The sequence below is a fragment of the Eubalaena glacialis genome, chromosome 13 (genome assembly GCF_028564815.1).
Source record: "Eubalaena glacialis isolate mEubGla1 chromosome 13, mEubGla1.1.hap2.+ XY, whole genome shotgun sequence".
Lineage (NCBI taxonomy): Eukaryota > Metazoa > Chordata > Mammalia > Artiodactyla > Balaenidae > Eubalaena > Eubalaena glacialis.
The window spans coordinates 65478556-65500758 of NC_083728.1; the positions used below are offsets into that span (position 1 = coordinate 65478556).

General features: G+C 47.2%; 1 protein-coding gene across 2 annotated transcripts in view; it reads right to left on the reverse strand.

The window, feature by feature from the left end:
- Window positions 1-22203, reverse strand: part of LITAF (lipopolysaccharide induced TNF factor) — a 70646-nt gene that overhangs the window by 13758 nt on the left and 34685 nt on the right. Inside the window, exon 1 of one of the 2 annotated variants that reach the window (XM_061209249.1) lies at window positions 16742-16804. The exons of the other annotated variant lie outside the window; for it this stretch is intronic. The gene's annotated coding sequence lies outside the window, so the exon portion shown is untranslated. Of the gene's footprint in view, window positions 1-16741; window positions 16805-22203 lie in introns of those variants that run through there. 2 annotated transcript variants of the gene reach the window in all.

Here is a 22203-nt window from a genome sequence, read left to right on the forward strand (position 1 = left end):
TGAGCCACAAGGAAGGGAGGTGGACAAGGAAGGGGTAGGGTGATCCCCACAAGGAAGGGGTAGGGTGATCAGACGGAGGGACATTCCCTTCTGTTGTACTGGGGCCAAGCAGGGCTGGCTGGCATCCACTTCCTCCTGCACCCATCACTCCTCTGGGTCTGAATCTGCTGGGTCCTCCCTCACTCCAGGAAGAAAGTAAAGGGTGCTCAGGGGTTCCAAATAACCAGACTGTTTACCCCTTATTTTGGCATCTCAGAGTCCAGAGGTCCTGGCCTGAGCAGAATCTACTACTCATCTCACAACTGCTACTCCGCACCCCATCCCAGATTCACAACTGCATTAAGATGAACCAAACGGGCTCTTACTTTACCACAGCGGGCCCTGTAATTCACGCCCTTACATGCATCATCCCATGTCATTCCCACACCACTGAGTCAGGAATTATTGTTGTCATCAACCCGATTTACAAATGAAAAAACTGGGGCCCAGAGAGGTTGAGCGGCTTATCCAAATTTACACAGAGGGAGTGGTTTGAACCCATGCCCCTCAGACTCTGGCGCTCTTTAGACCTCATCAAAATACCTCCCAGGCTGGGAGATCCAGACACAATCAGCAGCTTGTTTTGCACACTTTGCCCCCCCAATGAAACGTGAAAGGAAAATCAATTCTCAGTGGAAGCAACACATTTGAGCCCGAGGCGACAGGTCACCCCCTTTCTCTCTGCCTCCCTAACACCCGTGAAGATGCATGTACACAGACTTTCACACCACACACCCAAGACGAGATTTAAAAAACTACCTGCCCATTATGGACTCCAACTAATTTTGTCATGAGGACTTTGCAGTTCAAAACGATCTGCTTCTTTAATGAGAATCAGGCGTCCAGGAGATCAGTGATCAGCCAAAGGTAGACATCCACAGAGCAATTCCTGCTCGTCTGGGGGACACAAGCAACGAAGGGGAGATCTCAGAACTTCTGAGATGCCACATTTGCTTCAAGCAGCAGTGGGGGGCTGGGATATCTCTGCCACCTGCTGCAGCTCCCAGGGAAGAAAAGGCAAAGGCCATGCCAACCGAGTCTCAGAGCAGGCTTTTTAATATCGCTGTTGAAAGACAGTAGCAAAAAGCCCTCAAAATCCTGGAGAGAAGCCACGCCGGTGGGCGCAGTGATCTTCGCGCCTTGAGCTGAGATTAATGAATTGATCCTGAAACCTCGAGACACAGGAAAAAACTCCGAGTCACTTTCAGCAACAGATTTGTTCCTAAAAAAACTCGGCCTAAACAGTCTTAGAATTCCCGGAAACACCCCGGTGGAGCTGCTATTCCGGGCGCTCACACAAGCTCTGGGAGTCATTGTCCTCGGTCTGAGCCTGCACCGGTGTTCACTGGATAACTTGGGGTTCCAGCCTGGCAGCCTTTGCCTGGAATCCTAAATTCAGAGGCAGGGGCCTGACTTCTGGGAAGCCTAGAGATGGCTGGCCGACCAGCTCGATCACTGATACAGCGGTTCCAAAACATCGCTGGGATGAACCTCGAAAACATGATGCTAAGCGACAGAAGCCAGACGCGAAATCATTGTATGATTCCATCCATTTATACGAAATGTCCAAGATAGGTAAATCCAGAGACAGAAAACCAATTAATGGTGCAGGAGCTGGGGGTGGGGAGGGGAGGGTACTGGGAGGAAACAGGTACGGGGTTTCTTTTTAGGGTGGTGAAAATGTTCTGGAACTGGATGGAGGTGATGGTTGCACAACACTATGAATGCACCACTTGCCACTGAACTGTACACTTTCAAACGGTGAATTTTATGTTTGGTGAATGTTACCTTAACAAAAAGAAAAAAGAAAGAAAGAAAAAGGCAGTGCTAGACATCTTTTATCTATCGTCTCCATATCACAAGCCAAGGCCTGCAATTTGAGCCTCCAAATCCACCACTAGCCTTAGTTCAATGCATTCAGTGGTCCGTTTGCCTAAAGTTGAGACCACTGGGGTCTTTCTGACACCGGCCAACGTGCTCCCCGACTAAGGTGACCTAAGGTCCTGAGTTGCCTGGGATGGAGGGGGTTCCCAGGACACGCTGGACCCCTAACTCCCCACCCTGCCTCTCACTTCACCTCCCACCACAGTTGCAAATTGATGTGTCTGCAGCCTGGCTTGGATGTCCCCAAACATGCCCCAAGCATGCTCTTTCCTTTTTGCCCCCTATTTCCTTCCTTTCCTATGGGTTTGCAAATTCCTCTCACCCATCATATCCCTGCTTGGCTGTCACCTCCTCCAAGAGGTGATCTCTGGCTTTCCCAGAGGAGAACTAATTCCTCCCGAACCTCTCTCTACACAGTGCAGAAATCAAGGGTGCAGGGTCTGGAGCCAGACAGCCCGTGGTCGCATCAAAGTTCCCCTGGGCATGACTTTGGTGCCTCAGTTTTCCCATCTGTAAAATGAGCACACTGGCAGCTTCTTCCTCATGAGGCTCTTGGGAGGATTAAATGAATCCACTTGCGAAAAGGACCCAGAGCAACGAGAGACACATATGCCCTCAGCACGTGCTAGCTGTCATTAACATATGTTTCTCTGCTGTACTTGTCATAGGGCACCTTTCTCGTCTAAGACGTCTTCCTAACCAGTCTGTGGGCCCTTTAAGGGCAGGGATTGAAATTATTAAAATCTGCATCCCCAGCACTTAAGAACTAAGCTCAAAACATCATGGGTGCTTCACAGGGTAACCCACTGTCCCAGTTTGCCCAGGACAGAGGGATTCTCCCGGATACAGGATTTTTGGTACCTAAATTGGGAAAGTCCCTGGCAAAGACCAAGACAATTTGGTCACCCCGATATTTCCACAAATGTTTGGAGAAAATGATACCTATGTGTAAAAAGGACACCAAGACCCATCTTGGATGGCATCAAGATTTGGAAGCAGACATAAATGGGAGGGTCTTACCCTAAGAGCCTCAACTTAGAATCTGACAAAAATAAAGTTTTTTTTTTATAGGAAGATGTTACTAACAATAGGCCTCGATAACAGATGGCCTCGCAGTTCAGCTCAAGGTAACACGAGGATGTGGCCAAATATGCTCCAGAACTGGAATCACTTAATTGGTCTGGAATCCTTTGTTTCCTCCAGAATTCCTTGGGGAGAATGGTATTTCTCAACAGGGCACCCTGTGATGTCCAGGCAGAAGATCAAGGTGTGGGTGGAGGGACTTCCCTGGTGGTGCAGTGGTTAAGAATCCACCTGCCAATGCAGGGGATACGGATTCGAGCCCTGGTCCGGGAAGATCCCACGTGCCATGGAGCAACTAGCCCATGCGCCACAACTACTAAGCCTGCGCTCTAGAGCCTGCGAGCCACAACTACTGAGCCCGCATGCCACAACTACTGAAGCCCGCACACCTAGAGCCCGTGCTCCGCAACAAGAGAAGCCACCACAATGAGAAGACCGCGCACTGCAATGAAGAGTAGCCCCCGCTCGCCGCAACTAGAGAAAGCCCACACGCAGCAATGAAGACCCAACACAGCCAAAAATAAATAAGTTAATTAATTAATTAAAGGAAAAAAAGAAAGAAGGGCTCTCCTCACACCCTTTGAAAAAAAAAAAAAGATGTGGGTGGAAAGAACTTGAAAAGGGAAGTGTGGAGGCAAGCAAACACAAACAAGATAAAATCAGAGACAAAAAAAGCCAGTCTCTAAACTTCAAGATCGGTTCATTTTTACTCTTTGATGCAAGTTTCTGAGGCTGCTCGGCCCCGGGCTCTGCAGAAGGCGCCCCTGAATTTTGCCGACAACCACTGCTGGTTCTGGTTGGGATTTCAGAAGAGAGTGAGAAGGAGGCACTTCCTGCGGCTGCACCATCCATCCAAGATCTGAACTTATGAGCAGGCTCCTTGCTGCCACCAGCCCAAACTCAGTAACACCTGTCACTCCATGTTCATCACCTGGTCCTTGGCATGGCTCTGAAGCCACTTGTTCTACATGGATGGTGTGTCAACCATTCTCCAAAAATGACAATCTTTTTTCATGGGTGTCAAGAAAATTCAGAGGCTCTAACGAGCTTCTACCCCAAGATGCCATAAACATCAGCAACTGCTGCTGACACGTGGTGGGGGGGGGGGGACGGAGTTCACACCTTTGCGACATCTCCACCCTCAGTGCTTACTTATAACCAGCACGGATGGAAGGGGGACTCTTGCCAGATGAGGGGCTTAAGGAGTCTCAGGTGATTTTTTTCTTCCCACTCCCAATCCTTTCTGGTGAAATGACCGACAGGCAGGCAGGGTCCAAAAGCAAAGGAGGAGGAGGCCAGAGAGGTAATGCCCGATGCTGAGAATTCTCCTTGGGCAAACTGTACAAGACACATGGGCTTCACAGGCGACTCTGATCAGGAACCGACCTGGTGGAGAAGCAAGGCCACGGCCACTGAGCTCAGAAATGTTACAGGTGGGATGTCTCTGCCTGGTACTCAAGATACGGTCGCATGTGGGGTCTTCAGAAACACCTGTGTGTGTGTCGCCTGTCATTTACAAGCATGGGAGGGCACCACCCACCTCTCAGGGGTCAGTAGGAATGACGTGGACCACGACCTGGCCTGCTGAATACCCAACAGTGATTTGGAGAAAAAAGAAGACACAGAAGAATGTGAGCAGACGGGGCACGGAGAGGGGAACAAAAAAGGTCCAAAGAAAATTAAGACGATAGGATTTTAAGGTAGGTTGAATGTTTAACAGCAGTAACTGGGACCAAATTCCTTGGTTCAAATCCCAACTCTGCCACGTCTAGGCTGTGTGAACTTGGGTGAGTTGCTTCATTTCTCTGTGCCTTGGTTTCCTCATCTGGAAAATGGGCTAACAATCGTACCCACACCTTCACAGTGTTGCAAGTTGGATGTGCCCAGAACACTGGGCACGCGGGTCACTACAAAAGCATTAGTTCTAATTACTTACAGGGAAGCAGAGTAAAATCCGGGGAGGGGGTCACTTGCCCTCAGTGACACAGAGGTCTCACTGCCAGGAGGCAGGAGGACCCAAGCACAGACCCCATCACACCACATGCCCCTGTTCTGAGGCCTCTACCTTCACGCCTTTACTTGTTTGTCCAAACCCCCTACAGTCTGACCCTCCCACCCCCACCTGCAGTGCATAGACAGAATAATGCCCCTTAAAGCTGTCCACATCCTAATCCCCAGAACATGCCTTAAATGGCAAAAGGGACTCTGCAGCTGTGATGAAGTTAAGGCCCTTGAGATGAGGAGATGATCCAGGTGGGCCTGAGGCAACCACAGGGGTCCTTAGAATAGGGAAGCAGGAGGGCCTGAAAGAGAGAAGAGGCCCATTGGCTTTGAAATTGGCCCACGGAGCCATGAGCCAAGACATGCAGGCGGCTGCTAGATGGATTCCGGCCTAGAGCCTCGAGGAGGAATGCAGCACCTTGAGTGTCACCCAGTGACACCCATTTTGGACTTCTGAGCTCCAGACTGTAGGATAATAAACGTGTTATTTCAGCTACTAGGCTTGTAATTTGTTACAGCAGCCAGAGCAAACAAACCTGCCCCCTCCTAGCTAGGTTGCCCAATCCCCCTCTGGCCCTGCAGACTCCCAGGGGGGCTCTCTCCCTCCCATGGTAGGTGCCCCCCATCAGAGACCTGAGCCCCTCAACCTCCCACCCCAGCTCCCAGGCATCTGTCCGCCCGCCCTCGGTACTGAAGGAGCCCTTCTCTGGTTCAAACTCCACTTAAAGCCCACGAGTGTGGCCACCCTGCCACACCCCGCCACGTCCGGGGGACTTTGCTCCAACAATGACCCCTCCTGCCAACCCTGCCCTCTCAGCTGGCTTCTCTCCTGATCTCTAGGTTGGTTCAAATCTTTCCTTACTGAAAGGTAAAAAACAAAACCCCTCTCTTCCCTCAGCCTGGGTCCTCAGCCCCTCTGGCTCCCTGCTTCTCTTCCATGTCCATGGATTCACCCCTGACCACCAGCCTCCTTCCTCCCTTGGCCATGACCCCTCCAAGCCCACTTCCCGTTTCCTGTCCTCTTCTCCCAAGGCTGCTGGCATCTCCTCTGGAAGGACTGCCTCATTGGCCTGGCCCTGCACCTCTACCTTCAGGGGCTGTGCCTCCCCGTCAGCCCGTCCACAGCAGGTCCCCGGGGACTCGGGGGTCTGCACGCAATGCCCACGGTCCCCCGAACTCCTCCACCCCACACCCATCATGCTGACCACGACCCACCCCTGGACAGCTCCCCCCCACCCCATCCCCACTCCGGCCAACCCAGTCTTCACATACAGAAAGATGCTTATCTCTCTCCAAAGCAGGGAGATACAGTTAAAGCGACTCAGAGACAGATGGTCAAGCTTAATATCATCAGTGAGAAGTCATGTGGACATCACACACCTGCTGATCTGACGGAGTGAAAAGGGAACTCTGGCTTGGTGGCCTTGCTCCCCAAAACCCCTGACCCTAGGCTCATCACAAGACAACCTCAGACAAACCCACACTGGGCGACTTTCTACAGGGGACCAGGCCAGAACTCAAAACAGCCAAGGTCATGGAAAAAGGAAAGTTTGAGAAACTGTCGCAGACCAAAGGAGAATGACAGGTGACAACCGAACAAAAGGTAGTATCCTGGATTGGACCCTGGAATGGAATCCAGTGGAAAAACTGGTGACACTCAAAAAGTCTGGAGCTTGGTTAACAGGAAGTTACCAATGTCAGTTTCTTAGTTGTGGCGAATACACCCAGATGATGTAAGATGCTAACAGTAGGGGAGGCTGGATGGAGCATAGGGCACTTCTACACCAGCTCTGCAACTTTTCTGTAAACCTAAAACTATTCTAAAGTGAAAGGTTCGATAGACAGAGATAACAAACTTACGGTTACCAAAGGGGGAAAGTGGGGAGGGATAAATTAGGAGTTTGGGATTAGCACGTACACACTAATATACACAAAATAGATAAATAACAAGGACCTACTGTATAGCACAGGGAACTATATTCAATATCCTGTAATAAACCATAATGAAAAAGAATATGTATATATATGTATAACTGAATCACTTTGCCATACGCCAGAAACTAACACATTGTAAATTGATTATACGTCAATTAAATAAATAAATAAATAAATAAAATGAAAGGTCTGTGTTTAAAAAAATCCACAACTGATACCAAGATCTTTTTCACCCATCATTAGATTTGCCATTTTCACCCCGGCAAAGAGCAGGATGTTTGATTGTACACAGAGCTGGCCTGGGCGTGGATGAACAGGCCTCTCTCCCAGAGCCGGTAGGAAGGTAACCTAAGTCTCACACAACAGAAGCATCTACCAAAATTTAACATGCATGAGTCCTTTAACCCAGCAATTCCTCCTCTAGGAATCTGTATCAGAGCTGACCCCATGCATGGGTGCAGCGACAAAATGATGAGCACACAAGGGTACTCACTGCAATGTTGCCAGAAACCACCTAACTGTCCATCAGCAGAGGCCTGGGTAGACCAGTTATGGCGCATCCACACAAGGGAATGGTATGCAACCATCAAGACAGAATGAGGGGGGCTTCCCTGGTGGCGCAGTGGTTAAGAATCTGCCTGCCAATGCAGGGGACACAGGTTCGAGCCCTGGTCTGGGAGGATCCCACATGCCGCGGAGCAACTGGGCCCGTGAGCCACAATTGCTGAGCCTGCGCGTCTGGAGCCTGTGCTCCACAACAGGAGAGGCTGCGATAGTGAGAGGCCCGCGCACCGCGACGAAGAGTGGCCCCCACTTGCCGCAACTAGAGAAAGCCCTCGCACAGAAATGAAGACCCAACACAGCCATAAATAAATAAATAAATAAATAAATAAAAATTTAAAAAACTATAATTAAAAAAAAACTGAATGAGGTTTACAAAAAAAAAAAAAAAAAAAGACAGAATGAGGGGGCTTCCCTGGTGGCGCAGTGGTTAAGAATCTGCCTGCCAATGCAGGGGACACGGGTTCGAGTCCTGGTCCGGGAAGATCCCACATGCTGCGGAGCAACTAAGCCCGTGTGCCACAACTACTGAGCCCGCGTGCCCTAGAGCCCGCGCACCACAACGAAGAGTAGCCCCAGCTCACCGCAACTAGAGAGAGCCCGCGCGCAGCAGCGAAGACCCAACACAGCCACAAAAAAAAGACAGAATGAGGAAGTTTATGTGCAGAAACGCAGTTGTCTCCGAGATGTATCAGTGCATGAAAAAAGCCCAAATGGTGTTTATTGTCATAGGCCATCATTTGGGTACAACGAAGAAGGATGTATGTATTTCTTTGTAAAATATGCATAAAATGCCTCCAAACGGATACACAAGAAACTGATAACTGGGAATTCCCTGGCAGTCCAGTGGTTAGAACTCCGCGCTGTCACTGCTGCATGATGTGGCCAAAAAGAAGAAAAAAAAAAGAAAAGAAAAAAAAAGAAACAAAGAAACTGGTAACAGTGGTTGCCTGTAAGCAGAGGGGGGAGGTGCACTGGGGGATGCAGCCAGATGAATGCTTTTCACTCTTATACCCTAAGTTGATCTTTTGTATATTGAGCCATAGCAATATTACATAATCAAACAATTAAATTAAGAAAAATTAATAAGTTAAACATATTTATAACTTTAAAAATTTACAGTTCTATAATCTGTTAATTATAATTTAATTATTTATATTAATTATGAGGTATTTATAAGATTTAAAATTAATGAAATTTAAAATAAAATACATTAAACCTTTCATTTTAATAAATTTATTTTATTTATTTATTTATTTTTGGCTGCGTTGGGTCTTCGTTGCTGTGCACGGGCTTTCTCTTGTTGTGGCGAACGGGGGCTAGTCTTCATTGTGGTGCGCGCGCTTCTCATTGCGGTGGCTTCTCTTGCTGTGGAGCACAGGCTCTAGGCGCGCGGGCTTCAGTAGTTGTGGCACGTAGGCTCAGTCGTTGTGGCTCATGGGCTCTAGAACACAGCCTCAGTAGTTGTGGTGCACGGGCTTAGTTGCTCTGCAACTGACATGTGGGATCTTCCTGGACCAGGGCTCGAACTCATGTCCCCCTGCATTGGCAGGTGGATTCTTAACCACTGCGCCACCAGAGAAGTCCCAATACTTCTTTTTTTTTAATGGGGAAAAAGAACCTCTTCTGCAAACCCATATTTGCCCTCCCCAGGTTGGTCTCTCTTGTCCTCCCACCTCTGGGTGAAATGACATCATCATTAAAGTTACTGATTACTTCTCTTTGGTGAAAAGATGTGCACTCCACCGTTTCTGCTATATCAGCCCCAAATCTGTACTAACAACATCCTATTGGCCAAAATAAAATTATTCTCTTCACATTTTATGCTATGATCCATTTTTCAGGTGGGAGGTTCTGAAGGCTGATGGCGGATGTGGGATTGGGGAGGCATGGACCCTCCCTCACTGGCCTTAAGGAACCCATTTAGGGAGGCAAAGTTAACCAACATGGGGAGATATGGGAGCAAACGCAAAGGGGAAACTAAGCCCAGATTCTAAGGCAAGTGGAGGGTCTAAGACAAGAGAAGGACACAGGCGAGGGCAGAACAGGAGGGGGGTGAACAGTATGGCAGAAGACACAGAGGCAGGCACACCTGTGTCCTGTGGGGGGGTGAGCAGTGGTTGGCCAGGAGGGTGGGGTCGGGTTACAGGAGCACTTTCGCCATCAAGAGCCTGGCCCTGGGACTTCCCTGGCGGTCCAGTGGTTAAGACTCCACGCTTCCACTGCAAGGGGGGCAGGTCCTATCCCTGGTCGGGGAACTAAGATCCCGCATGCTGCACAGCACCGCCAAGAAAAAAAAAACAAAGAGCCTGGCCCAGGCGAGGTGGGAACCAGGCTACCAGGCTGGACCTTCTGGGGAGGGACCCCCACACAGGTTCTGTTTCATTAACCAGCAGCCCAAGAGCGACTTGAAAAGCCCCCCAAAGTTTTCAACTCCTGCCAGGGAGAATTCAGATTCTAAAAATAAGCCTCAAAACCTAGAATACCAGGAGAAAGCAACCACAGCAGAAGCCATCCAACAACTCCCCATCAGTATAAACACACATCAAAGGCCCAAAGGCCCATAGCCAAGGGGTCCTCTACCCAGATCACGTCTCAACACAACAAAAACTCCAGTCTCATAACTTCTGGTGTTGCTCCATTCTGATCGAGGCCCCTTTTTCAATATCTCTCCCCTGAAAATCTCTTAACCATTTTCTAAAATGATCCCCTATTATTTCTCTCTGCCTTCTTAAAGTCAAGAAAGAAAGGAAGAGAGAGAGAAAGAGAGAGAGGGAGGGAAGGAGGATTGGAAGGAAGGAAGGAAGGGAGGGAGGGAGGGAGGGAGGGAAATGCTTGTGTCACCATCTTGTGGTTCTGTGATACCCCAGGCTGCTGGCAGCCCCCATCCTACTCCTCCATTTGCTGCTTCAAAGCTTCCGAGAACTGGAAAACCAGAACCCAGTGTGTAAGAACTCTGTGTAAAGTATGAATTACTAGTTTCCTTGGGTGCCTCCCATGAGGAAAGTAAACAAGCTTGGGCATTTATCTTGATGGTAAATACCTGCGTTACTTGGGAGACTCCTATTTGCTTATTTTCTCAATTCTGGCCATAGTCCAGATGACTGTAGGTTTTATAACTGTCATACCTTTGAAAATTATAGAACAGTCTTGCCTTTAGCAAGACTTAAGGTGAGAATAGGGTGGTAAACGTTAGCTACTGCAGTCTTTTAAGGCATGCCCCACTTCCCCTTGCCTATCCTGTACAACCCAGCCCTGGATGACAGAAGCCTTCCCCCTGTGTCCTAATTGCTTCCTGTCTGCAAATTAGATTCTGTTTCCCTAACTGGACCGCATTACAGCCCTCCAGGGAAGGGCTATCTTCCATGTTTCTCTGGATCCCCCAGAGCTTTAGAGAAAGCAATGCACAGACAACCTCCTGGCAGAGCTGAGATTTCATGCGCACATATGGCGTATACATATCCCACATACAATGGGGGAATCTATAGTGCACGTTCTTTGAAAGAGTGTATTTTTTGGGGGTAGTTTTCTTTTCCAGTTTGAGATATAACTGACATACAGCACTGTGTAAGTTTAAGGTGTACAACATAATGATTTGCCTTACATACATCACGAAATGCTGACCACAATAGTTCAGTGAACAGCCATCCTCTCATAAAGATTCAACACTAAAGAAACAGGAAAAAAATTCTGTTCCTTGCGATGAGAACTCTTAGGATTTACTTTCTTAATAAGTTTCATTTATAATGTACAGCCATATTAATTACCTTTATTATACATTTACATCTCGAGTACTTACTTATCTTATAACTAGAGAAGTATTTCCTAAATAAAGAAGACAAATCTTCCTTACAGAAGAATTCCAAATGATATGTGTAGAAGCCCCCTCCCTCCAGGAGGTAGAGCTTAATCTAGCCCCTCCCTCTCCTAGGTGTGGACTGGATTTAGTATCTTGCTTTTAAAGAATAGTCTAGGAAAAGAGAAGAAGAGTAACTATCTACAATGCAGAAACCTGGCGAACACCACCTTAACCTAGAGACAAAGGTTGACATCATTAGCAATGTCACGTGGGTATCACGTACCCCCTGATGTGATGTGATGCAAAGAGCCCTTCATCTCTGTGGCCTTCTTCCCCCAAACCCATAACCCCAGTGCAATCATGAGAAAAACATCAGACAAACCCAATGTGAGGGTAATTCTATAAAATCTCTGCCCGGTACTCTCCAGAAAGTCATGAAAAACAAGGAAAGGAAAGACTGAGAAACCGCAGTAGACCGGAGGAGACTGGGAGATGGGGTGATTAAATGCAGTATGGTACCCTGGGTGGGATCTTAGAACAGAAAAGGGACATTGGCAGAAACACTGGTGAACTCCAAATAACGTCTGGAATGTGATTAACAGTGAGGTACCAATGTCAGTTTCCTAGTTTGACAAATGTCCTTCGGTGATGATGTAAGATGTTGCGGGGTGGGGCGGGGGGGTAGACAGGACGACTGGGTGAGGGGTAGATGAGAACTCCTGCACTAACTGCTACTTTCCTGCAAATCTAAAATTAAACTATAAGATGAACTGGAGCAGGCAGGCTTCACTCAAAAGCATTCAAGTTCAGTTTTTAAAAACAAAAACAAAAAAAATTTTAAGGTTTACTTTTTTAAGTTTTTTTTTTTTTTCTCAAGTGTATTTTGGTTAAATGGGAAAGGTTAAGTGGAGGCGGGGGTGATGATCAGGGTTTCTATTATTTCTCACTGAGGATGAGTGGATGGATACTTAGGTAGGTAGATAGATAGATAGATATCACCATATTTAAGCAAATGGGCTTTAGAGTTTAATGAATCTCCAAACCTCCCAGCTGAATGCACACTGATTCCGGGCCACAGATCTGTACCCCCTCCCTTAAGATAGATTTTAAAACTCTCACAAAGTGGTTTTAACCACAGGTAGGTGATAAACTCTTCTAAAAATATATCCTCCTGTTTTCTAGATTTAGGTATCAGATCAACATACAAAAGGGCAAAGCCTTCAGAGAGAAGATAAAGCAGCTTTTTCACCACCAACTTAATCCTCTAAGATCAGTTCTTTCAGGAAGAAAAAGAGGAAGACTATTCAATTCCACTCTCTGCCCCCACCGTCCGGCCCCAGAAAAGAATCTTGCTCCGAGTATACGTGCATCACAGAAATGACCCCAGGAAAAAAAGGCATTCCTTCAGCAAAAGAAGGACACACACACACATGCAAATTGTCAGGTCCCCTAAGAAAACAGTCTAGTTTGTACACAAGGTGGAGAACCAGCTGAGGAGGTCAAAGAGAGCTGGTCTTTCACAGTCTCTAGAGAAAAATGTTCTTTACAATAATGTGAGCACAAGTGAAACCTGATTTCAAAAACCCTAACGAACTATCTGACTTCTACATTTAGCCAATCAAATATTGTTCAAAATTCTTAAACTAAAGGCCACTGGCTAGCAATCTTTAAAATACAAAGATTCTGCGACGCTGTGTTTGCTGTAACGTAATTTAACCCGTTTATGGCACCAGAAAACATCCCAGGCAAATGGTGCTTCTTAAACGCTCAGTCAGTAAGGAGGAAGAATTTAGACAAAAGGGGAAATTGGGATCTCTAACTCTCTTTGGGAAAGGAAGTGAGAAATTACACTAAGGTTCTTAGGCTAATGGACCCCAAAACAAATTCAGATTCAGTCTCCCTCAGTTAAAAAATACCAAAGCTCACAGGGAAAGATTTCAGAGACATGTTTTCAAATGACATCTTCTAAATTCAGTCTGTTTCACAAGTCAAAGATAAAGTGACCACAATCTGAGAGCCAGGTTCAAAGATGGCATAACTACAAATTACAGTGATTTGTAGAATGGAAAATCCTTCCACTGGGGAGCTGGGCTGCTCCCCCAGAATCAGAGAGGGCAATTTCCCCCTGGATTCCTGGTGAAACCACATCCCCAGTTTCCACATGAATGATAGTTTTTGATGAAACAGCACAATGAGAATATTAATGGGACTACATCAGGAGACAAAATGATATGTACCCTGATTACAATTTCATAAAAAAACAGGCACCGTGACAAAAGATAAAACTGCCAAATAAGGAAAACTGATGCTAGTTGTTTCGTTCACAGGGTGAGATTATACCTGATAATCTTCTTTATCTTTCACGCTTTCTGTAATATTGTTATTTTTTACATAACTTTAAAAACTATCAATGCAGCCTTTATGAATAACCTCCCTGGAATCAAGGTTAGGGCAAGTCAATGCGAAGCTCTTAAATTTACCCCAGGAACGCTGTCAATTCTAAAACTCCATGAGCTAAGTAAGCTTCAGTTCTCCATCATCATTTTCCCTGAAGTTACCTTCTTCACCCACAAAGAAGAAAGTGCCTCTGGCTTTTCCGATCTTGGTGAATTAACTTCCTACCTACTAGGTGAACAGGGAATCACCACACAGACACCCTTGATATTTCCTTTCTTCTGTCCAGGACTTAAACCCTATGAAACTACACACAGTTCTTCTACTGAAATAACCTGCGGCTAAGGGACAACTTCATTCCCTACAAAAGTGTAATCCTGACTGCCCTGAGTGCAAACAATAAGATGAAATTGTGAGAACCCGGGAAAGTACCACTTAGAACTCAGATAACAATGTTAAGATAAGTAAACACCAGTCAAGTTCAGAACAGGCCATGGGGGGGCCAAATGGGCACCAAAGACACTATAAACACGTCAGTACTGAAGTACGCAGAGTTAAGGAGGCCTTATTTGCATGATGAGATGGACCACCTCGCCCACTGAACTATTTTTGTTGCAGTAAAAGCACAAATAAGGACAAGTCACGGTGCCAAGACTCTAGGACTTCGTGTCAGATCTCACTTTTTCCACCGTCACTGTAGCTGGGGTTGATTCATCTTCGGTGGGAGAATTTTAAGTCCCTGATGGCATACTCCCGTTCTCAGAGTGGCACCATAGCACCTCTGGTTGTGGGTAATGGCAACAAAGCATGCCCTATCTCCTTGAAAATGAACTTAGGCCTTCCGGTTCCTTTGCTCTCAGTGGTTACCCTTCTACTGTCCTCAACTATGGGCTAGTCTGTGCCTCCTCCGAAGCTTTGCTGAGCCCCTTCTGCTCATTCGGAATGCTGCCCATCTAGTCCACATGTACCTTCTGCTACATGTACTCAGGCCTCTGCTTTTCTATGAAACTTTCCCTGACTAACCTGGCCCCCAGCTCACAGCTCCCTCCTTTCCATTCCTTTCAATCCTTCCAGAGTCACAAGGGCGTTGCTGAGCACTGGCTTTTCACCTGTGTGTGTTTCCATTTTCCACCCACAGCATAAACCCCTCAGGACCAGGAGCCATTTCTTCTGTGTCCTTTACAAGGCAAGGGTAGCACTTTATTTCCCCACAGCTATCCCGTAAAAGTGACCACAGGAACAAAGGGAAGTTTACTCGCCAGAGACAGTGAAATGACTTCAATCTAGTATTTTAGAGACTTCAGAAATTGATTCTCCATCTCAGATCAATCACCGAGTCACTTAATCCACGAAAACATTACAACAAGGATACTTTTACAAATTTGAATAAAAGCATGTATTATTCATGCCTTAAAGTAACAGGAAAGAGGGAAGATGGGCCTCTCCCATCGTAGATCTACAATAAATGTTTCTTAGAGAGTGGTGCACATTTAAATTCCAGAGCAAGGACTGGCTGAGAGGTAAGCCAAGTGCAGCATGGGTGTTATTCTATGCCAGGTAGAGCAAGTCACCTGCTCTCTGGACTCCGAGCCAATTGTGATAAAAACAAACATGCTGGTGGAGTCCCAGTTACCAGCTCATCCCACTACACGGCATCCAGGTTAGTCCCATTTTAAAACAGTCACCCAGAGACGTCTTGGGGTGGGAGTAGGAAGGTAAGGGAGGCAGTCAAGCACACACTAATGCAAACCATGTCTTTCCTTAAAAGGGCCCCAGGGGAACTGCAGGGCCAACCTGCGTTCCAGACAGCGCCTGAACCAGGGCCAGCTCACCAGGCCAAGGATTTATTCCCCTTGGGAAGACGGGTGGGAGAGTCTACCCTGATGGGCTAAGATGGGAAGGTCCTGTGGCTTCCAGAAACTGGATTTCCCAGCCACCAAAGCTCAGTCCAACAGGCAATGACATCAGCCCCACTTATCGGAAGCACAAAAGCCACCAGAAAACTATTCAAAGACCAGCTGGCCTGATCGCTGGAATGCACAGCCCTTCTAGAATACACCCATTTCCCATCACCTCCTCTCCCTGACCCTGACCAAGAGCTTCTGGCACAACAATGACCCCACTGCCCAGATCCACAGGGGCCTGTACAGCAGAGGGAAGGGGGCGACCTGCCTATCTTGGTAGGGAGGGGCGATGTCCACCTCGCCGGCATGTGCCACTGGCATCCATCCAGCACCGGCAGTGGATGGGGTCCCGGCCCAGCCCTGCACTCACAGGGTGCCCACCTTACCCCCCATGAAGGGGACGTCTAGCCAGGGCCCAGGCTCCCTCTGCTCTGTGTCCCGGATTTTCATCTGCTGGGGCCTCCCTAGGCCCTCGGGTGTCCACACAGTCACCGGCTGAGAGCCGTCCTGAATCCTGCGGGGAACCCCCGGGGTCAGGGGAAAAACGCAGATGCCGTGGCCCCTAGAAGCCGAATTTCTGGGACCGGCGTCCGGAAATTCGTCGGACTTTTTTGTTTGTTGTTTGGTTTTGTTTCTTAATCACCGGGTGATGATTCTGGAAATCTCAACTTTGAGATAGCTGCCACCAGAGCGAGTCGAGACTTTCCTGAAAAGCCTCGGGGCGTTCTCTCCGGGGAGGCAGCCCCGCGAGTAGGAAGGGGCGAGCTTTCAGGTTGGGGCGGGACGACCCCACCGCGCGCGATCCGCGGGCGATCTGCCCACTTAGCAGAGCAGGAACGGAACCAGCCCGTCCCGTGGCGGGAACAGGCGCCGAGGCTGGAAACCCGGCCTCACCGGCCCCGCACGGAAGATCGAGGCGGGACCTCGACGCCCTCCACCCCACCTCGACCCCGGGGACCCGTCAGGGTTCCCGGCCGCCACGACCCGCGTGGAGCCCGGAGCAGGTGCTCGCGCCGCACGGAGCCCGCTCGCTCCCCACCGCCGGCCCAGGGTACCCCCGATCCGCGCCCCGGCCGCTGCCCGCCCCCATCCGCGCCCCCCACCCGCGCCCCGGCCGCCAGCCCTCCCGCGCCGCACTCACCGCCGCCCGCGCAGCCAGTCGAGCCGGGAGGTCTGAGCTGGCGGTGCAGGCTGGCGGGCTGGCGGGCGGGCGGCGGGGAGGAGCTCCCGGCGGCGGGGGCGGGAGCTGGACCGGCCGGGGCGGGACGCTGCGGCTTCGGCTTCCGGCTTCTCCACGCCTCCGCGCGCGGTCCGGACCCGCGCCCAGCCACCTGCGGGGGCCGCTAACCCAGGCCTGAGAGCCCGCCAGGGACCTGCGACCCTCCGGCTTCTGCCCTTCCCCTCCACCCCTCCGATCTCCCACTACCCTCGAAACACCCCGGGTTACACCCCAGACCCCGTTCACTCCCTGGAACCCCCAGTTTCAGCCCAGACCCCACTCGCCCCATACTGGTGTCTCCCCTTTCGGATTCTGCCCCTGCTCGTCGATCCCCGCCACGTGCCCGGACACCCTTGAATCTCCCCTCCTGATTTCCACCCCCTGCTCTCCCTGGCTCGCATGGGTCCCCCATCTCTGGCATTCCTTCTTCCCCACCCTCAGACTACGCGGACCCCCACCCTCGAGTTCCAGATCCCGCGCCAAGGGATCCAGTGCTCCCTGCCCTCCAGAGGGCGGCCCTTCTCTCCCCATAACAAATTTCTGTACATTCAGACGCATCCAGACAGCCCAAGATGCTCTAAGTGCCTTTGGCCAAGTGCCCACTTTCTCTGAGCCTCAGTCTCCTATCTGTAAAATGGGCATAACAGTGCATATCTCATAAGATCTACGGGAGAATTAGGTGAGCTAATGCAGGCAAAGCGTTTAACACAGGTTGCGTTAAATAAAACTTACCCTATGTTATAAAGCAGAAACTAACTCACCATTGTAAAGCAATTATATTCCAATAAAGATGTTAAAAAAAAAAAAAAAACTTACCCTATCTGCTAACTATTGTACTTTGTATGCCCCCAGGGTGGCCCGTGGCCCCTAGGTACTTTCTCACTCCATCACTGAAAACTGGAAATCAGTAACTACTGTTTCAGCAAAACCCTCTGCCCCTAAACAGGTGCTGCTATCTGATAAGAGCCCCCATTATGCTGCTACAGTAATGACAGCAGCCCTGATCCAGCAGGGCCCCCTGGGAAGTCATTACAGGGCACTGATGAGCTGATGTGGCTTTGAGAGTACAGAGTCCTGGAGAATGGGCGGAACCCTAACGTGGCTACCTAGAGAAGAGCCACCTGGGCGGGGAGCCTAGGATCCCCCTTGCGGATTCATAGACCTGGATCCCAGAACTCCTCTGGTGGTGGGACCCTCCCCCCCTTTACACTGAGACCCAGGCAGAGAGTGACTTGCCCAGTGTCTTACAGCAAACTGTCCCCTTCTTCCCTGCCCAAAGCTCTTACCACCTTTCACCACATGGACCCAGCTACCAGCAGCCACGTATTACTACCAGCCCTGGACGTATTACTCAGTTAAAGGAGGGGATTTCAAAGTTCTCCCCAGCATGAGAAGTTGCCACGTAGATGTTATTAGTGATGCCAATCTTTTCTTGTTTTAAAACTATAAAGAAAGCTGGATTGTGCCCAACACCTGATGTCTTGACATTAATCCAGAGTATCACAGACCATTGATAGCAAGAGGTGAGCCCTACAGAAAATCTGTCAGAGCAAAATCTTGAAGAAGCAGCCTTCCTTCCTTCCTTCCTCCCTCTCTCCCATCCTCTTCTTTCCTTCTTCCTTTCTACTGAGGGAAAAGCAATCGCACACCTGAATTTCCTTCTCTTTTACTCATTGCTAAGCCATCTTCATTCGTTTTTCTCCCCCCAACTGCTGAGCCACAACAGGAGCTGGTTTTGTTTTCTCATCTGTCCTAAATACTTACTGCATCCGTGAGTTTGCGATTATTTATGGGGAGAGCTATAAAACTGTAACCCTTTTTTGATCCCTGAAAAAACCACAGAGTTGGAATTTCCAACCCAGCGCTTCCAAGAAGGGAAGAAAAGTAAACCAGCCACAAGATCATCTTTTTCTGTGTCATCAGTAGACACAGAAAAACCATATGACAAAATCCAAAACCTTTTTTTTTTTTTCTTCATTTTTTGGCCATACCACACAGCATGTGGGACCTTAGTTAGTTCTCCAACCAGGGGTCAAACCCGCACCCCCTGCAGTGGAAGTGTGGAGTCTTAACCACTGGACCGCCAGGGAAGTCCCCCAAATCCAACACCTTTTCGAGATATAAAGACACTCAACAAACTTGGAATAGAAAGACACTTCCACAACCTAATAAAGAGCATCTACGAAAAGCCCACAGCAAACATCATCTCCATGGTGAAAGACAGGATGCTTTCCCCCTTGAGATCAAGTACAAGCAAGGATGTCTGCTTTCACAACTTCTATTCAACACTGTACTAGAAGTTCTAGCCAGAGCAATTAGGCAAGAAAAAGAAATAAAAAGCATCCAGATTGGAAAGGAAGGAGTAAAACTATCTCTATTTGTAGATGACATCATCTTGTATATAGAAAATCCTAAGGAATCCACAAAAACTATTAGTGCAAATAAACAAGTTCTGTAAGGTGGCAGGATACTAGATCAACATTTAAAAAATCAGTGGCATTTCTATACACTAGCAAGGAACAATACAAAAACAAAATGCAGAAAACAGTTTAACTAAGGAAGTTTAAGATTTCTTCACTGAATGTTGCTTAAGGAAATTAAAGAAGACCTAAATAAATGGGAAGATATTCATGTGGTATATCGGAGTTCTATCAGAGAAATGGAACCAGAGATAGATAGATACATAGACACATAGATACATAGATATAGATAGAGAGATAGATATGAAACTCCTGAGCAGGAGCTGAAGCTCTAGTCCATAGGTGGAATTCTTCTGGGAAACCTCAGTTTTGCTCTTAAGGCCATTCAACTGGTTGGATAAGGCCCAAATTACCAAAATAATCTCCTTAAAGTCAACTTGTTATAGAAGTTAACCACATCTACAAAATACCTTCACAGCAACACCTAAATTAGCGTTTACTTGAATTACTGGGTACTATAGCCTAGCCAAGTTGACACATAAAACTAACCATCATGGATGGTAATACTCCCCAGACTTATGTAGAGATCCAATGTAATCTCTATCTAAATCCCAACTGCCTCTTTGGCAGAAATAGATAAGCAGGCACTAAAATTCATATGGAATTGCAAGGGACTCTGAATAACCAAAACAATTTTGAAAAAGAACAAAGTCGGAGGACTCACACTTCTTAATTTCAAAAGTTATTATTCAGTACAAAGCTACAGTAATCAAAGCAAGTGTTATGGGTATAAGAATAGACATATAAACCAATGAAATAAAATTGAGATTCCAGATATAAACCCATACATCTGTGGGCAATGGGTTTTTGAGAAAGATATCAAGACCATTCCATGGGAAAAGAGTCTTTACAGCAAGTGGTGCTGGAACAACTGGATACTCACATGCAAAACAATGAAGCTGGATCCCTACCTCACACTATAGAAAAAAATGAATTCAAAATGGAAAAACTATAAAACTCTTAGAAGGAAATAAAAGTGTAAATCCTCATGATCTTGGATTAGGCAATGGTTTCTCAAATATGACATCAAAAGCACAAGCAACAAAAGGAAAAAATAGATTAATTGAACTTCATCAAGATTAAAAACTTTTGTGCATAAAAGGACACTAATAGCATACTTTGGCTATATTACGGGTTCAGTTCCAGACCACCACAATAAAGTGAATATTGCAATAAAGTGACTCACACGAAATTTTTAGTTTCCCAGTGAATATTAAAGTTATGTTTACACACTACTATAGTCTATTGTGTGCAATAGCATTATGTCTAAAAAAAAAGTACATACCTTAATTTAAACATACTTTATTGCTAAAAACTGCTAACCATCATCTGAGTCTTCAGCTAGTCTTAGTAGTAACGTCAAAGATCACCGATCACAGATCACCATAACAAATATAATAGTAATGGAAAAGTTTGAAATATTTCGGGAATTACCAAAATGTGACAGAGGGACACAAAATAAGCAAATGCTCTTGAGAAAATGGCTTCAATAGACTTGCTTAACGCAGGGTTGCCACAAACCTTCAATTTCTAAAAAAAAAAATGCTATGTCCACAAGGCACAATAAAGCAAAGCAGCATAAAATAAAGTATGCCTGTATCAAGAGAGTGAAAAGACAATCCACAGAATGGGAGAAAATATTTGCAAATCGTACATTTGATCAGGATCTAGTATGCAGATTTTATAAAGCACCCTTACAAGTCAACAACAAAAAGACATCAACCCAATTTTTAAAATGGGCATTGGGATGGTGAAAAAGTGCTGGAGAAAGGCAAAACCATGGAGCCAGTAAAAAGATCAGCAGTTGCCAGGAATTGGGGTGAGGGTGAGGGTCAGGATGAAATGAATAGGCAGAGCACAGAGTAATTTTAGAGCAGTGAAAATACTCTGTATGATATTATGATGGATACATGTCATTATATTTGTCCAAACCCATTGAATGTCCAACATCAAGAGTGAACCCTAATATAAACTATGGACTTGGGTGATGATGATGTGTCAGTGTAGGTTCATCAATTGTAACAAACATACTGTTACCGATCAGGTTCTTGGCCTTCCCTAATCAATAGAAATTGATAAGAGGCCAGACAAGAAATTTAGGTAAGGCTTTATTGGGGCTCCTGCTGCAGCAGGAGGGAGTGAAAACAAGTAACAGATGCCCTTGGTCGCTCCCCGAGGGGGGTGGTAGGCTGATTCCTGATATGGGGTGAGGGTAGGGGCGGGGCCAGGGGTTGGGCAGAAGGAGTAGCTTAGGTGGTTTGCCCAACCTTTTGGTGGTGTTGTGTGCAGGGTGCATGCACAGTACCCTGTTTTTGCTCGGGACTCTTCAGAAGCGGCAGTTGGGTTTTTGGTCTTTTTGTATCTTGTTGTCCATAATTTGCCCCAAGTGTACATGCACACAGCTATTTTTAGTCCCATATAGTTTCTTCGTATTTTGTTGCTCAAGGAGACATTTGTCCAGGTGCAAGCACTGCAGCAAAGGGTCCCAAGTCCCAGGTCCCAGCCTGTCTCAGTACCACTCTAGTGGGGGATGTTGATAATGGGGGAGGCTATGCATTTGTGGGGACAGGGGGTATAAGGGAACTTTCCATGCCTTCCTCTTAAGTTTGCCGTAAACCTAAAACTGCTTTTAAAAAATAGTCTTTTTTTTAAAAAAAGTTTTAGAGATGGATAGTGGTGATGATTGCACAATATTGTGAATGTACTTGATGCCACTGAACTGTACACTTAAAATGGTTGAAATGATAAATTGTATGTTATGTATATTTTACCACACACACACACACAAATTTAACTTAAACAAAAAATTGGCAAAGAACTTGAATAGACGTTTCTACAAAGAAGATATACAAACACCAACAAGCACATGAAAAGATGCTCAACATCTTTAGTCATCAGGGAAAT